We start from the raw sequence: 1202 nt of genomic DNA on the forward strand, positions 1-1202 counted from the left end.
GGGGGGAAATGTTGATGAAGTGCCAAAACTATAGGTAAAGTTTAAGAGATCTGCATTTCTCTGGGAAAAGGAGTCACTGCTTATGTCTAATTCTGAAAGAAGACCCAAGAAAGGTGTAAGGAGAGACCTATGAAGAACACTTGCATTAAGATGAGAAGCTGAGAACTTGAAAGGAATCTATCAATTATTAAGTGCCTATGTAAACTGTTCCATATACATTACATATCATATTGCATTTAATCTTGCTAATAATCTTATAAGATAGTCATCAACAGCCCAATTTTGCCAACAAGAGAACTAAGACACAGAGAAATTGGGTGACTTGACTAAGGTTAGGCAGTTATTCAAGCTACCGCGATGTAGTGGAAGGTAAGATGAGACATAAAAAAATAAAAGGGAGGCTGGGCATGGTGGCTCAGGCCTGTAATGGCAGCACTTTGAGAGGCCAAGGCAAGAGGATTTCTTGAGCTAAGGAGTTTGAGAACAGCCTAGGCAACATAGCTAGACCACATCTCTAAAAAACAAATAAAAACAAACAAACAACAACAACAACAAAAACAGGATAAATTTCTGGGTGTGGTGTAGAGCACCTGTAGTCCTGGCTACCCAAGAGGCTAAGGCAAGAGGATCATTTGACTCAGTGAGTTCAAAGCTGAAGTAAGCTATGATCACATGACTGTACTTCAGCCTGGGCAATAGAGCAAGACCCTATCTCAAAAAATAAATAACAACAACAATGCTGGGTGCCGTGGCTCAGGCCTATGATCCTAGCACTCTGGGAGGCCAAGGCAGGTGGATTGAGCTCACGAGTTTGAGACCAGCCTGAGCAAGAGTGACACCCTATCTCTACTAAAAATGAAAAACTGAGGCTTGAGCCTAAGTGTTTGAAGTTACTGTGAGCTATGATGCCACAGTGCTCTACCTAGGGCTACAAAGTGAGACTCTGTCTCAAAAAATAAAAAATAAGATTATCATTTCCACTGTAATGTTCACCCTTTCTTTTAGTGCAGTAACTCAAAATTAATTATTCAGGTCAAGAACATAAACTTTGGAGATAGCAGTAAGAACAAAACTATGGAATGCTTAAGTAATTTGTAAACCTATATATAAATCTGGAAGCTTGTCAATTTGGCAGACTCTACTAATGCCATCATAAAGTTAACCATTTGAGTCCAAAGCACTCATTCTAGTTAAAAAGTTAA

This window comes from Otolemur garnettii, unplaced genomic scaffold, assembly GCF_000181295.1.
Source record: "Otolemur garnettii isolate 467f Iridium unplaced genomic scaffold, OtoGar3 scaffold00365, whole genome shotgun sequence".
NCBI lineage: Eukaryota > Metazoa > Chordata > Mammalia > Primates > Galagidae > Otolemur > Otolemur garnettii.